Below are 16477 nucleotides of genomic sequence, written 5' to 3'. Positions count from 1 at the left end.
GACATCTATACCTCCCTCCCCCACCCCCCCACCCCACACACACACACATATTGATGCACTCTTGGTGGCTTGACAGGTAACAGTGAATGCTGTGGGGTGCAAGTGAATCTGACCCTGTCCTCCTTCTGACATGTGTAGTACATAGTCAATTTAGATACACTGGGAACTCTATCTCATAACCCGTGCTCCTTTTTCACTTCGTTCCGCTCCCTCTGCCCATGACTAGCCACAGGTATTTATTGCGGTCCCACTGCCCTGGATTTGCGAATTCGGAGCAGGGGAGTTGGATCTGGGATCTTGCTGCATATCTCCACAGTAGTTGGGGATAAAGAATAAATTCTGGCCTTTCCAACAACGTCCACGTCCCAGTAGTGAACAAATTTGCAAAATACTTTTCGTCATAAAAGTTCTTCCCCCACAATGCAAATTGGGCTTTGTCGGCACTTGTGAAGAAGAGCTGAAGAAATGAAAGTTGAGGAAGGGAAGTTGGATCTTGCATTTGTTCAAGCAGCGATGGTGCATCTTTGTGCGGACCCGTCTCAGCACAAAGGAAGATTGGTTTGGACATGTATAAATCGACATCTTCACTTCTCAATGCTGCTGCTGAGATGGTGAACACAATGTTGGATAATTGTATGCCATGTAAACTTACCTAATTCCTCAGTCACTATTTCATGTTACTATCTTCCCATCTTTCATGTTTTCTACATCTCTTCCAATTCCTCAGTCTCTTCCCAATTATTCTCGATGGGCACTCCCTTCATCTCTTTCTTATCCAATTCTACTCCTTCATTCATTCCATCCTACCTCTCTTTTTCCATTCCCATATTTCCCTAGTCCGACTTCTGCCTTCACTTTTTTTGTTCCAATTGCCATTCTTTTGCACCGTCGCAGTCCAACTCCAATTCTTAGCCTGGATTCACTCAATCAAGCGGCAGTCCGCCCTGTCCTGCCTCTCGCCCCGCCCCTCTCCCCATGCCCCGCCCCTGTCCTGCCTCTCGCCCCGCCCCTCTCCCCATGCCCCGCTCCTGGACTCACTCAATCAAGCGGCAGTCCGCCCTTTCCTGCCTCTCGCCCCACTCCTCTCCCCATGCCCCGCCCCTGTCCTGCCCCCTCGCCCCACCCCTCTCCCCATGCCCCGCCCCTGGACACTCTCAATCAAGTGGCTGTCCTCCCTGTTCCGCCTCTCGCCCCGCCCCTCCACATATGCCCCGCCCCTGGAAAACACATTCGCCCCCTCTCAGCACGAGCTGCCACATCGCCCAGCCCATTTCCCGTCACAGCGCGCTCGCCTCCCTTCTCGCCCCGCCCCTCCATCATCGCCCCGCCCTCCTCGAGCCGCACCTCATTCCACACCACGCCCACCCATGTCGTCCCGCCACAGGTGTGCGACTCTTGTTTTCCCGCTCCTTTCCTCAGCCCATGACCCACCCACTGACCCGACCCACGCCCTAACACGTCACCCCGCGTTTAGCCCCGCCCCCGCCCAGCTCACGCGAGCAGCCGTTAGGGGGCACATGGAGAATGCGACATGGAGCAGCCTTCAGGCTGGCTCAGGGCAGGGGGAACCTGGGTGTGACGGGGCATGAGGGGTCAACCGGTTCTGGGGATGGAACTGAACACTGTCGGAGACTGGGATCCTGTGGGATGGTCACTGGATGGTTGGCAGACAGATGGGGGGACTGACTTTGAAAGGAGTGGGATTGGGATTGGGATTGGGTACCGGGCTCTCGGGGAGTGGGATAAGGTACCGGGCTCTCGAGGATTGGGACTGGGTACCGTGCTCTTGAGGAGTGGGACTGGGTACCGGGCTCTCGAGGAGTGGGATAGGGTACCGGGCTCTCGAGGAGTGGGATAGGGTACCGGGCTCTCGAGGAGTGGGACTGGGTACCGGGCTCTCGAGGAGTGGGATAGGGTACCGGGCTCTCGAGGAGTGGGACTGGGTACCGGGCTCTCGAGGAGTGGGATAGGGTACCGGGCTCTCGAGGAGTGGGACTGGGTACCGGGCTCTCGAGGAGTGGGACTGGGTACCGGGCTCTCGAGGAGTGGGACTGGGTACCGGGCTCTCGATGAGTGGGATTGGGTACCGGGCTCTCGAGGAGTGGGATTGGGTACCGGGCTCTCGAGGATTGGGACTGGGTACCGGGCTCTCGAGGAGTGGGATTGGGTACCCGGCTCTCGAGGAGTGGGATAAGGTACCGGGCTCTCGAGGAGTGGGATTGGGTACCGGGCTCTCGAGGAGTGGGATTGGGTACCGGGCTCTCGAGGAGTGGGATTGGGTACCCGGCTCTCGAGGAGTGGGATTGGGTACCGGGCTCTTGAGGAGTGGGATTGGGTACCGGGCTCTTGAGGAGTGGGATAAGGTACCGGGCTCTCGAGGAGTGGGATTGGGTACCGGGCTCTCGAGGAGTGGGATTGGGTACTGAGCCCTCGGGGAGTGGGATTGGGTACTGAGCCCTCGGGGAGTGGGATTGGGTACTGAGCTCTCGGGGAATGGGATTGGGTACTGAGCTCTTGGGGGAGTGGGATTGGGTACTGAGCTCTTGGGGGAGTGGGTCTGTGTACTGAGCACTTGGGGAATAGCATTGGGCACTGCGCTCTTGGGGAGTTGGATTGTTTACTGAGCTCTCAGAGAATGGGATTGGGTACTGGGCAGTTGGAGAGTGGGATTGTCTACTGAGCTCTTGGGGAGTGAGATTCAGAACCAAGCTCTCGGGGAGTGGGATGGGTACCAAGCTCTTGGGGAGTGGGATAGGGTACTGAGCTCTAAGGTAGTGGTATTGGGTACCAGACTCTCAGGAAGTGGGATTGGGCACCCGGCTCTCGGGGAGTGGGATTGCATACCAGGCTCTCGGGGAGTGGGATTGAGTCTGGGCTCTGGAGGAGTGTCATTGTGTACTGGGCTCTAGAGGGGTGGGATTGAGTGCTGCGGTCTCGGGGAGTGGAATTGGGTACTGGGGATTTGTGGAGTGGGATTGGGTCCTGAGCTGTTGGGGAGTGGGACTGGGTACTGGGCTCACAGGGACTGGGATTGGCTACTGGGCTGTCGGGGAGTGGGATTGAGTATTGATTTCTTAGAGAGTGGGATTGGGTACGGAGCTCCCGGGAGTGGGATTGGGTACAGGGCTCTTGGGAAGTGGGATTGAGTACTGGGCTCACAGGGAGTGGGAGTGGGTACTGAGTTCTCAGGGAATGGGATTGGCTACTGTGCTCTCAGGGAATGGTATTGGGTACTGGGCTTTCGGGGAGTGGGATTGTGTACAGGGATCTCGGGGATTGGGATTGAGTACTGGGCACTCGGGGAGTGGGTACTGGGCTCACAAGGAGTGGTATTAGATACGGGGCTCTCAGGGAGTGCGATTGAGTACTGGGCTCTCAGGGAGTAGGATTGGGTGCTGAGCTCTCAGGGAGTGGGACTGGGTACAGTGCTGTCGGGGAATGGGATTGGGTACTGAGCTCTCGGTGATTGGGATTGGGTACTGAGCTTTAAGGGAGTGAGATTTTGTACTGAGCTCTCGGGGATTGTGTACTGAGATCTCGGGGAGTGGGATTGGATAGTAAACTCGCGGTGAATGGGATTGGGATTGTGTACTGAGCTCTCAGGGAGTGAGATTGGGTACTGAGCCCTCCGGGGTGGGATTGGCTACTGAGCTCTCAAGGAGTGGGATTGGGTATCAAGATCTTTGGGAGTGGTATTGGAGACTGAGCTCGAAGGTAGTGGTATTAGTAGTGAGCTCTTGGGGAGTGGTATTGGGGACTGTGCTGTAAGGTAGTGGTATTGGGTACCAGACTCTCAGCAACTGGGATTGGGTATCTGCTCTCAGGGAGTGGGATTGTGTACTGAGCTCCCAGGGACTGCGATTGAGTACTGGGCTCTCGGGGAGTAGGATTAGGTACTGAGCTCTCGGGGATTTAGTTTGGGTACTGAGCTCTCGGGGAGTGGGTCTGTGTACAGGGATCTCGGGGAGTGGGATTGTGTACTGAGCTCTAAGGGAGTGAGATTGAGTGATGGGGTCTTGGGGAGTGGGATTTTGTACTGAGCTCTCGGGGAGTGGGATTGTGTACTGATCTCCCAGGGAGTGGGATTGGGTACCGGGCTCTCGGGCAGTGGGATTGGGTACCGGGCTCTCGGGGAGTGGGATTGTGTACTGAGCTCTCGGGGAGTAGGATTGGGTACTGAGCTTTCGGGGAGTGGGATTGGGTACCGGGCTCTCGAGGAGTGGGATAGGGTACCGGGTTCTCGAGGAGTCGGACTGGGTACCGGGCTCTCGAGGAGTGGAATAGGGTACCGGGCTCTTGAGGAGTGGGACTGGGAACTGGGTTCTTGAGGAGTGGGATTGTGCACTAAGGTCTTGGGGAGTGGGATTGAGTCCTAGGATCTCAGGGAGTGAGGTTGGGTATGGAGCTCTCAGGGAGTGGGATTGGGTACTGAGCTCTCGGGGAGTGGGATTGTGTAGTGGGCTCTCGGGGAGTGGGATTGGGTACCGGGCTCTCGGGGAGTGGGATTATGTACTGATCTCTTGGGGTGTGGGATTCTGTACTGAGCTCCCAGGGAGTGGGATTGGGTACCGGGCTCTCATGGAGTGGGATTGTGTACTGAGCTTTCGGGGAGTGGGATTGGGTACCGGCCTCTCGGGGAGTGGGATTGTATACTGATCTCTTGGGGATTGTGATTGGGTACTGAGCTTTAAGGGAGTTGGATTGAGTACTGGGATCTTGGGTCGTGGGATTGTGTACTGAGCTCTCAGGGATTATGTACTGAGGTCTCGGGGAGTAGTATTGGGTACTGAGGTTTCGGGGAGTGGGATTGTGTACTGATCTCTTGGGGAGTGTGATTGTGTACTGATCTCTCAGGGAGTTGGATTGTGTACTGAGCTCTCGGGGAGTGGGATTGGGTACTGGGCTCTCGGGGAGTGGGATTGGGTACTGGGCTCTCGGGGAGTTGGATTGTGTACTGAGCTCTCGGGGAGTGGGATTGTGTACTGATCTCTCGAGGTGTGGGATTGGGTACCGGGCTCTCGAGGAGTGGGATAGGGTACTGGGCTCTCGAAGAGTGGGACTGGGTACTGGGCTCTTGAGGAGTGGGACTGGGTACCGGGTTCTCGAGGAGTGGGACTGGATACTAAGGTCTTGGGGTGTGGGATTGAGTACTAGGATCTCGGGGAGTGAGGTTGGGTACGGAGCTCTCAGGGAGTGGGATTGAGTACTAAGCTCTCAGGGAGTGAGGTTGTTGTCTTAGCTCTCAGGGAGCAGGATTGTGTACTGAGCTCTCAGGGAGTGAAGTTGTTGTCCAAGCTCTCAGGGAGCGGGATTGGGTTCCGGGCTGTGGGAGAGTGGAATTGACAACAGAGCTCTAAGTGTGTGGTATTGGGGTACTGAGCTCCAAGGGAGGGGAATCGGGTATTGAGCTCGCGGGGAGTCAGATTGGGTACTGAGCTCTCTGGGAGTGGGATTGGGTACTGAGCTCTCAGGGAGTGGGATTGGGTACTGGGCTCGCGGGGAGTCAGATTGGGTACTGAGCTCTCTGGGAGTGGGATTGGGTACTGAGCTCTCAGGGAGTGGGATTGGGTACTGGGCTCTCGGGGAGTGGGATTGGGTACTGAACTCTTGGGGAGTGGGATTGGGTGCCGAGCTTTAAGGGAGTGAGATTGAGTACGGGGGTCTTTGGGAGTGGGATTGTCTAATGAGCTCTTGGGGATTTTATACTGAGGTCTCGGGGAGTGGTTTTGGATACTGAGCTCTTGGGGAGTGGGTTTGGATAGTGAGCTCTCAAGGTGTGGGATTGGGTACCGGGCTCTCGAAGAGTGGGACTGGGTACTGGGCTCTCGAGGAGTGGGACTGGGTACTGGGTTCTCGAGGAGTGGGATTGTGTACTAAGGTCTTGGGGAACGTGATTGAGTACTGGGATCTTGGGGAGTGAGGTTGGGTGCGGAGCTCTCAGGGAGTGGGATTGAGTACTGAGCTCTCAGGGAGTGAAGTTGTTGTCCAAGCTCTCAGGGAGCGGGATTGGGTTCCGGGCTGTGGCTGAGTGGGATTGACTACAGAGCTCTAAGTGTGTGGTATTGGGGTACTGAGCTCCAAGGGAGGGGATTTGGGTACTGAGTTTGCAGGTAGTCAAATTGGGTACTGAGTTCTCGGGGAATGGGATTGGGTGCTGAGCCCTCGGGGAGTGGGATTGGGTACTGAGCTCTTGGGGGAGTGGAATTGTATACTGAGCACTTGGGGAATGGCATTGGGTACTGCGTTCTTGGGGAGTTGGATTGTGTACTGCGCTCTCAGAGAATGGGATTGGGTACCGGGCTTTCGGAGAGTGGGATTGTCTACTGAGCTCTAAGGGAGTGGTATTGGGTACTGACCTCTTGGGGAGTGAGATTCGGAACCAAGCTCTCGGGGAGTGGGATTGATTACCGAGCTCTTGGGGAGTGGGATTGATTACCGAGCTCTTGGGGAGTGGGATAGGGTACTGAGCTCTAAGGTAGTGGTATTGGGTACCAGACTCTCAGGAATTAGGATTGGGCACCCGGCTCTCGGAGAGTGGGATTGCATACCAGGCTCTCGGGGAGTGGGATTGAGTCTGGGCTCTGGAGGTGTGTCATTGTGTACTGGGCTCTAGAGGGGTGGGATTGAGTACTGGGCTCTCGGGGAGTAGGGTTGGGTACTGGGGATTTGTGGAGTGGGATTGGGTCCTGAGCTCTCGGGGAGTGGGACTGGGTACTGGGCTCACAGGGACTGGGATTGCCTTCTGGGCTGTCGAGGAGTGGAATTGGGTATTGATTTCTTAGGGAGTGGGATTGGGTACTGAGCTCCTGGGAGTGGGATTGGGTACAGGGCTCTTGGGAAGTGGGATTGAGTACTCGGCTCATGGGGAGTGGGAGTGGGTACTGAGCTCTCAGGAAATGGGATTGGCTACTGAGCTCCCGGGGAGTGGGATTGAATACTAAACTCTCGGGGAGTGGGACTGTGTACAGGGATCTCGGGGATTGGGATTGAGTACTGGGCACTTGGGGAGTAGGATTGGGTGCTGAGTTCTCGGAGAGTGGGACTGGGTACAGTGCTGTCGGGGAATGGGATTGGGTACTGAGCTCTCGGTGATTGGGATTGGATACTGAGCTTTAGGGGAGTGAGATTGAGTACTGGGGTCTTGGGATTGGGATTGGGTACTGAGCTCTCCGGGGTGGGATTGGCTACTGAGCTCTCAGGGAGTGGGATTGGGTACCAAGATCTTTGGGAGTGGTATTGGAGACTGAGCTCGAAGGTAGTGGTAATGGTACCGAGCTCTTGGGGAATGGTATTGGGGACTGAGCTGTAAGGTAGTGGTATTGGGTACCAGACTCTCAGCAACTGGGATTGGGTATTTGCTCTCAGGGAGTGGGATTGTACTGAGCTCCCAGGGAGTGCGATTGAGTACTGGGCTCTCGGGGAGTAGGATTGGGTACTGAGCTCTCGGGGAGCGGGACGGGGTACAGTGCTGTTGGGGAGTGGGATTGGGTATGAGCTTTAAGGGAGTTGGATGGAGTACTGGGGTCTTGGGGAGTGGGATTGTGTACTGAGCTCTCAGGGATTATGTACTGAGATCTTGGGGAGTAGTATTGGGTACTGAAGTTTCGGGGAGTGGGATTGGATACTGAGCTCTCGGTAAGTAGGATTTGGTACGGAGCTGTTGGTGAGTAGGATTGGGTACTAACCTCTAAGGGAGTGGGATTGTGTACTGAGCTGTCAGGGAGTGGGATTGGGTACTGAGCTCTTGGGGAGTGGTATTGGAGACTGAGCTCAAAGGTAGTGGTATTGGGTAACAGACTCTCAGGAAGTGGGATTGGGCATCCAGGTCTCAGGGAGTGGGAATGGGTATCCGGCTCTCAGGGAGTGGGATTGTGTACTGAGCTCTAAAGGGAGTGGCATTGGCTACTGAGCTCTCAGGGAATGGGATTGGCTACTGAGCTCGCAGGGCGTGGGTTTAGTTACTGAGCTCTCGGGGAGTGGGACTGGGTACAGGGCTCTTGGGGAGTGGGAATGGGTACAGAGCTCGAAGGGTGTGAGATTGAGTACTGGGGTCTTGGGGAGTGGGATTGTGTACTGAGCTCTCAGGGAGTGGGATTGGCTACTGGGGATTTGGGGAGTTGGATTGGGTACTGAGCTCTCGGGGAGTGGGACTGGGTACAGTGCTGTCGGGGAGTGGGATTGGGTACTGAGCTCTCGGGGAGTGGGATTGGGTGCCGAGCTTTAAGGGAATGAGATTGAGTACGGGGGTCTTTGGGAGTGGGATTGTGTAATGAGCTCTCGGGGATTTTATACTGAGATCTCAGGGAGTGGTTTTGGGTACTGAGCTCTTAGGGAGTGGGTTTGGATAGTGAGCTCTCATGGATTGGGATTGGGTACCGGGCTTTTGAGGAGTGGGATTGGGTACCGGGCTCTCGAGGAGTGGGATTGGGTACCGGGCTCTCGAGGTGTGGGACACTGTACCGGTTCTCGAGGAGTGGGATTGGGTACCCGGCTCTCCAGGAGTGGGATTGGGTACTGAGGTCTCGAGGAGTGGGATTGGGTACTGGGGATTTGGGAAGTGGGATTGGGTCCTGAGCTCTCGGGGAGTGGGACTGGGTACTGTGCTGTTGGGGAGTGGGATTGGGTACTGAGCTCTCGAGAGTGGGACTGGGCAGGGCTGTTGGGGAGTGGAATTGGGTACTGAGCTCTCGAGAGTGGGACTGGGCAGGGCTGTTGGGGAGTGGGATTGGGTACTGAGCTCTTGGGGAGTGGGTTTGGGTACTGAGCTCTTGGGGAGTGGGACTGGGTACTGAGCTTTAAGGGAGTGAGATTGAGTACTGGGGTCTTTGTGAGTGGGATTGTGTACTGAGCTCTCGGGTGTGGTTTTGGGTACTGAGGTCTTGGGGAGTGGGATTGGATACTGAGCTCTCGAGGATTAGGATTGTGTACCAGGCTCTCGAGGAGTGGGATTGGGTACTGAGCTCTCGAGGAGTGGGACTGGGTACCAGGCTCTCGAGGAGTGGGATTGGGTCCTAGGGTCTTGGAGAGTGGGATTGAGTACTAGGATCTCGGGGAGTGAGATTGGGTATGGAGCTCTCGGTGAGTGGGATTGTTGACCGAGCTCTCAGGGAGCGGGATTGGGTTCTGGGCTGTGGGAGAGTGGGATTGACTACAGAGCTCTAAGTGCATGGTATTAGGGTACTGAGCTCCAAGGGAGGGGATTTGGGTACTGAGCTCACAGGGAGACAGATTGTGTACTGAGCACTTGGGGAATGGCATTGGGTACTGTGCTCTTGGGGAGTGGGATTGTGTACTGAGCTCTCAGAGAATGGGATTGGGTACCGGGCTGTCGGAGAGTGGGGTTGTCTACTGAGCTCTAAGGGAGTGGTATTGGGTACTAAGCTCTCGGGGAGTGAGATTTGGAACTGAGCTCTCGGGGAGGGGGATTTGGAACCGAGCTCTCGGGGAGTGGGATTGGGTAACGAGCTCTCGGGAGTGGGATTGGCTACTGAGCTTACGGGGAGTGGGATTGGATACTAAACTCTCGGAGAATGGGATTGGATACTAAACTCTCGGTGAGTGGGATTGGGATTCTGTACTGAGCTCTCAGGGAGTGAGATTGGGTACTGAGCCCTTGGGAGTGGGATTGTCTACTGAGCTCTCAGGGAGTGGGATTGGGTACTGAGCTCTCAGGGAATGGGATTGGGTACCGAGCTCTCAGAGGGTGGGATTGGGTACTGAGCTCTCAGGGAATGGGATTGGGTACCGGGCTCTTGGGGAGTGGTATTGGAGACTGAGCTCGAAGGTAGTGGTATTGGGTACCGAGCTCTTGGGGAGTGGTATTGGGGATTGAGCTGTAAGGTAACGGTATTGGGTACCAGACTCTCAGGGAGTGGGATTGTGTACTGAGCTTCCAGGGAGTGGGATTGTGTACTGAGCTGTCAGGGAATGGGATTGTGTACTGAGCCCTTGGGGAGTGGGAATAGCTACTGAGCTCTCGGGTAGCGGGATTAGCTACTGAGCTCTCGGGAGTGCGATTTGGTACTGAGCTCTCGGGGAGTGCGATTTGGTACTGGGCTCTTGGGGAGTGCGATTTGGTACTGGGCTCTCGGGGAGTGGGATTGGGTACTGAGCTCTCGGGGAGTGGGATTGGGTACTGAGCTCTCGAGGAGTGGGTTTGGGTACTGAGCTCTCGGGGAATGGGATTGGGCACTGGGCTTGAGGGAAGTATGATTGGCTATTGATCTCTCAAGGAGTGGGATTGGGTACTGAGCTCCTGGTAGTGGGACTGGGTACAGGGCTCTTAGGAAGTGGGATTGAGTACCGGGCTCAGGGAGAGTGGGATTGGGTACTGAACTCTCAGGGAATGGGATTGGCTACTGAGCTCCCAGGGAGTGGGATTGGGTACTGAGCTCTCAGGGAATGGGATTGGCTACTGAGCTCCCAGGGAGTGGGATTGGGTACTGAGCTCTCAGGGAATGGGATTGGCTACTGAGCTCCTGGGGAGTGGGATTGGGTACCAAGCTCTTTGGGAGTGATATTGGAGACTGAGCTCGAAGGTAGTGGTATTGGTACCGAGCTCTTGGGGAATGGTATAGGGGACTGAGCTGTATGGTAGTGGTATTGGGTACCAGACTCTCAGGAAGTGGGATTGGGTATCCGCTCTCAGGGAGTAGGATTGTGGACTGAGCTCTCGGGGAGTGGGATTGTGGACTGAGCTCTCGGGGAGTGAGATTGTGGACTGAGCTCTCGGGGAGTGGGTACTGGGCTCACAGGGAGTGAGATTGGGTACTGGGCTCTCGGGGAGTGCGATTTGGTACTGAGCTCTCGGGGAGTGGGATTGGGTTCTGAGCCCTCGAGGAGTGGGATTGGGTACTGAGCTCGAGGGAAGTATGATTGGCTATTGATCTCTCAGGGAGTGGGATTGGGTACTGAGCTCATGGTAGTGGGACTGGGTACAGGGCTCTCGGGAAGTGGGATTGAGTACTGGGCTCACGGGGAGTAGGATTGGGTACTGAGCTCTCAGGGAATGGGATTGGCTACTGAGCTCCTGGGGAGTGGGATTGAGTACTGAGCTGTCAGGGAATGGGATTGGCTACTGAGCTCCCGGGAAGTGGGATTGGGTACCAAGCTCTTTGGGAGTGGTATTGGAGACTGAACTCGAAGGTAGTAGTATTGGTACCAAGCTCTTGGGGAATGGTATTGGGGACTGAGCTGTAAGGAAGTGGTATTGGGTACCAGACTCTCAGGAAGTGGGATTGGGTATCCGCTCTCAGGGAGTAGGATTGTGGACTGAGCTCTCGGGGAGTGGGATTGTGGACTGAGCTCTTGGGGAGTGGGTACTGGGCTCACAGGGAGTGAGATTGGGTACTGGGCTCTCGGGTAGTGGGACTGGGTACTGGGGATTCGGGGAGTGGGATTGGGTCCTGAGCTCTCGGGGAGTGGGACTGGGTACAGGGCTCTTGGGGAGTGGGATTGGCTACTGAGCACTAAAGGAGTGCGATTTGGTACTGGGCTCTTGGGGAGTGCAATTTGGTACTGCGCTCTCAGGCAGTGGGATTGGGTACTGACCTCTAAGGGAGTGGGATTGTGTACTGAGCTATCAGGGAGTTGGATTGGGTACTGAGCCCTCGAGGAGTGGGATTGGGTATTGTGCTTGAGGGAAGTATGATTGGCTATTGATCTCTCAGGGAGTGGGATTGGGTACTGAGCTCCTGGTAGTGGGACTGGGTACAGGGCTCTCGGAAAGTGGGATTGAGTACTGGGCTCATGGGGAGTGGGATTGGGTACAGAGCTCTCAGGGAATGGGATTGGCTACTGAGCTCCCGGGGAGTGGGATTGGGTACTGAACTCCCGGGGAGTTGACTGTACAGGGCTCTCGGGGAGTGGGATTGAGCACTGAGCTCTAAGGGTGTGAGATTGAGTACTAGGGTCTTGGGGAGTGGGATTGTGGACTGAGCTCTCGGGGATTGGGAATGGGTACTGGGCTCACAGGGAGTGAGATTGGGTACTGGGGATTTGGGGAGTGGGATTGAGTACTGGGGATTTGGGGAGTGGGATTGGATACTGAGATCTCGGGGAGTGGGACTGGGTACAGGGCTCTCGGGGAGTGGGATTGGGTACTGAGCTCTCGGGGAGTGGGATTGGGTGCTGAGCTTTGATGGAGTGAGATTGAGTACTGGGGTCTTTGTGAGTACGATTGTGTACTGAGCTCTCGGGGATTGTATACTGAGGTCTCTGGGAGTGGGATTGGGTACTGACCTCTAAGGGAGTGGGATTGTGTACTGTGCTGTTGAGGAGTGGGATTGGGTACTGAGCTCTCGGGGAGTGGGATTGGCTACTGAGCTCTCGGGGAGTGGGATTTAGTAGTGGGCTTGGGGATTGGAATTTGGTACTCGGCTCTTGGGGAGTGGGATTGGCTAGTGAGATCTCCGGGAATGGGATTGGGTACCGAGCACTTGGGGAGTGGTATTGGGGACTGAGCTCGAAGGTAATGGTATTGGGTACCAGACTCTCAGGAAGTGGGATTGGGTATCCGGCTCTCAGGGAGTGGGATTGTGTACTGAGCTCTAAGGGAGGGGGATTGTGTACTGTGCTGTAAGTGAGTGGGATTGGGTACTGAGCTCTTGAAGAGTGGGATTGGGTACTGAGCTGTTGGGGAGTGGGATTGGGTACCGGGCTATTGGGTAGTGGGATTGGGTACTGAGCTCTCGGGGAGTGGGATTGGGTGCTGAGCTTTGATGGAGTGAGATTGAGTACTGGGGTCTTTGTGAGTACGATTGTGTACTGAGCTCTCGGGGATTGTATACTGAGGTCTCTGGGAGTGGGATTGGGTACTGACCTCTAAGGGAGTGGGATTGTGTACTGTGCTGTTGAGGAGTGGGATTGGGTACTGAGCTCTCGGGGAGTGGGATTGGCTACTGAGCTCTCGGGGAGTGGGATTTAGTAGTGGGCTTGGGGATTGGAATTTGGTACTCGGCTCTTGGGGAGTGGGATTGGCTAGTGAGATCTCCGGGAATGGGATTGGGTACCGAGCACTTGGGGAGTGGTATTGGGGACTGAGCTCGAAGGTAATGGTATTGGGTACCAGACTCTCAGGAAGTGGGATTGGGTATCCGGCTCTCAGGGAGTGGGATTGTGTACTGAGCTCTAAGGGAGGGGGATTGTGTACTGTGCTGTAAGTGAGTGGGATTGGGTACTGAGCTCTTGAAGAGTGGGATTGGGTACTGAGCTGTTGGGGAGTGGGATTGGGTACCGGGCTATTGGGTAGTGGGATTGGGTACGGAGCGCTCTGGGAGTGGGGCTGGGTACTGGACTTGAGGGCAGAATGATTGGGTACTGACCTCTCGAGGAGTGGGATTGGATACTGAGCTTTCAGGGAGTGGGATTGGATACTGAGCTCTCGGGGGTGGGATTTCGTACTGGGTTCTCGGGGAGTGCGATTTGCTACCGAAATATCTAGGATTGGGACTGGGTACTGAGCTCTCGGAGAGTGGGTTTGGGTACTGTTCCCTCAGGGAGTGGAATTGGATACAGGGCTGTCTGGGAGTGGGATTGGGTACTGGACTCTCAGGCGGTGGGATTGGATACTGGGCTCTCGGAATGGGATTGAGTACTGAGCTCTCGGGGAGTGGCATTGGGTACTGAGTTCACGGGGAGTGGGATTGGGTACTGAGTTCACGGGGAGTGGAATTGATTTCTGAGCTCCTGAGGAATCGGATTGGGTACCGGGCACTCAGAGTGGAATTGTGTACTCGGCTTTCGGATTAGGATTGGGTACTGGGCTCTCGAGGAGTGGGATTGTGTACCTGGCCCTCAGTGAGTGGGTTTCGATACTGAGCTCTAGGGTAGTGGGATTGGGTACCGGGCTATCAGGGAGTGGGATTGGATACCGGGCTATCAGGAAGTGGGATTGGGTACCGGGCTATCAGGAAGTGGGATTGGGTACTGAGCTCTCGAGGAGTGGGTTTTGGGTACTGGGATGTCCAGAGTGTGATTGGGTACTGGGCACTAGGGGAGTGCGTTTGGGTACTGGGCTCTTGGGGAGTGGGGTTGGGTACCGGGCTGTCAGGGAGTGGAATTGGGTACCGGGCTGTCAGGGAGTGGGATTGGGTACCGGGCTGTCAGGGAGTGGGTTTGGGTACCGGGCTGTCAGAGAGTGGGATTGGGTACTGAGCTCTCGAGGAGTGGGATTGGGTATGGAACGCTTGGGGAGTGAGATTGGGTACTGAGCTCTTAGGGAGGAGGAATTGGGTTCTGAGCTGTCGGGAAGTAGGATTGTGTACTGAGCTCTCAGGGAGTGGGATTGGGTATGGAGCGCTCGGGGAGTGGGATTGGGTACCGAGCTCTAAGGGAGTGAGCTTGGGTACTGAGCTGTCAGGGAGTGCGCTGGGTACCGGGCTCCACGGGAGTGGGATTGGGTATTGGCTTCTTGTGGAATGTGATTTGGTACCCAGTTCTTGGGGAATGGGATTGGGTGCTGGTCTCTCAGGGAGTGGGTTTGGTACTGAGCTTTCGGGGAGTCTGATTGGATACTAGGCTGTCAGGGAGTGGGATTGGGCTCCAGGAGAGTGAATTCAGGTACTGTGCTTTGTGGCCTGCATTCTCGGAGAGTGGGTGTTGGGTACTCAGTTCTCAGGGAATGGGGGTTGGGTCTGAGTTCTCGGAGTGTTTTATTGGATAATCAGCTCTTAGGGAATGAATTTGGGCACCAAGCTGTCGGGGAATGGAATGGAGTACCGAGGTCTGGGGGTGTGGGATGGACTAATGGGCTCTCGGTGAGTGGGATGGTGTCTTGGGCTCTCAGGAATGGGATGGTGTATCTGGCTTTTGGAGAATGGGATGGGATCATGGGCTCTCAGGGAGTGGGATGGGGTCCTGAACTCCAGGGGAATAAGATGAGATAATTGGCTTTTGGAGAATGGGATGGGATAATGAGCTCCTGGGGAGTGGGATGCAGTCATGGGCTTTTGGGGAATGGGATGGGTTAACTGGGCTCTCTAAGAGTAGGTTGGGGTAATGGGCTTTCGTGGAGTGGTATAAGGTACTGAGATCTTAGGGAATGGGATTGGGTCCTGCGCTCATGGGGAGTGGTGGCTCTTAATTCTTGCGGGCATGTTTCTACTCCTCACTGCAGTGCACATGTGAAGCAACAATGTCAGGTGTTTCTGAGCATAATTTGAGAGGCACAGCAGAAATTCATATTATGGCAGAAGCAACATACTAATGGGAGGATGAGTTAACCATGTCTGACAAAGGATATTAGGAAGAACATAAAAGCAAAAGAAAAAGCCCTCAATCTGGTGAAGGTTAGTGGGAAGTTTGGGGATTTGAAAGCCTTTAAAAACCAGCAGAGGATAACTAGAACAGCAATAAGGGTCATGAAGACGAAATATGAGAGTAAGCTAGCTAGTAACATAAAAGAAGATTGCAAGAGTCTTTTTGATAGCTAAAAAGTAAAGGGTCAATTGGATTGCTGGAACATGAGGCTGGTGAAGTAGAAATGGTGGAGAAACTGAATCAGTTCCTTTGCATCAGTTTTCAGTGGAAGATACCAGCAGCATATTAGAACTTCAAGAAAGTCAGAGGTTAGATTTGAATATCGAGGGCAGGTATAGAAGAAGGTGCTGGCGAAGCGGAAAAGTCTGAAGTTGGATAAATCACCAGGACTGGATGGATTACACCCCAGAGTTCTGAAAGAAATAACTGAGGAGGTTGTAGAAGCATTGGTAGTAATTTTTCATGAATCACTAGAGTCAGCGACGATACTAGAGGACTGGAAGATGGCAAGTGTATCACCTGTATTTAAGATGAGAGAGAGGCAGAAGAACCTGGAAACCATCGGCCAGTTAGTCTGACCTCAGTGTTGGTAAGATTTTAACTACTGGTATGGATAAAGGATTGACTGACTGGCAGAAGGTAAAGAGTAGGAGTGAAGGGGTCTTTTTCAGGATGGCAGCAACTAGTAGAATTTGTAGGGGTCAGTGTTTGGACCACAACTGTTAACATGATACATTAACGATTTGGATAAAGGAACTGAGACCATTGTAGCTAAGTTTGCAGATGACACAAAATAGGTTGAGGGACAGGTAATGTTGAAGCAGGGAGGCTGGAGAAGAAATTTGGATAGGCTAGGCGAATGGGCAAAGTAGTGTCAAATGGAATACAGTGTGGCAAAGTATGAGGTAGGAAGAACAAAGATAGAGACTATTTTCTAAATGCAAAAAAGGCTTCAGAAATCTGAAAGGCAAAAGGCTTAGGGAATGTGAGTTCAGGATTCTCTTAAGGTTAACATGCAAGTTCACTTGGCGGTTTGGAAGGCAAATGCAATGATGGCATTCGTTTTCAAGAAGACTAGGATGCAAGAGCAGGGATGTATTGCTGAAGTTGTATCAGGCTCTGGTCAGACTGCGTTTGGAATATTGTGAGCAGTTTTAGGATCATATCTAAGGAAAGATGTGCTGATATTGGATTGGGTCCAGAGGAGATTTACAAGAAT

General features: G+C 54.5%; 1 protein-coding gene across 1 annotated transcript in view; it reads left to right on the top strand.

Annotated features, from left to right (window-relative positions):
- LOC140478623 (IgGFc-binding protein-like) overlaps positions 1–16477 on the top strand; it is a 76494-nt gene that overhangs the window by 19650 nt on the left and 40367 nt on the right. The gene's annotated exons all lie outside the window — the stretch shown is intronic.

The sequence above is a fragment of the Chiloscyllium punctatum genome, chromosome 6 (genome assembly GCF_047496795.1).
Source record: "Chiloscyllium punctatum isolate Juve2018m chromosome 6, sChiPun1.3, whole genome shotgun sequence".
NCBI lineage: Eukaryota > Metazoa > Chordata > Chondrichthyes > Orectolobiformes > Hemiscylliidae > Chiloscyllium > Chiloscyllium punctatum.
The sequence above is the reverse complement of the archived record's forward strand: the minus strand, read 5'-3'. Positions and strand labels throughout refer to the sequence as shown.